Raw genomic sequence first — 251 nt, 5'->3', positions numbered from 1 at the left:
TGTGGTGGTCATGGTCACGTGTGTGGGTGTTGTCAGTGTGGGTAGACTAGAGAAACAAAGTCATAAACACACATGTGTATAAGAAAGTTTTATATAAAGAGTAACTGTATATGAAGAAAACATCCCAGGCCAGTCCAGATCAAGTCCCTAAGTCTGATATTAGCCCATATGTCCGATACCCATCTATAAATTCTTCTTCAGACTCACAAAACACATGCCAGGACACCGAGTGCAGGGAGATCACAGGCCAG

This window comes from Echinops telfairi, unplaced genomic scaffold, assembly GCF_000313985.2.
Source record: "Echinops telfairi isolate 266 unplaced genomic scaffold, ASM31398v2 ScPeMD7_4225;HRSCAF=4972, whole genome shotgun sequence".
Lineage (NCBI taxonomy): Eukaryota > Metazoa > Chordata > Mammalia > Afrosoricida > Tenrecidae > Echinops > Echinops telfairi.
This window is presented reverse-complemented; position numbering follows the sequence as displayed.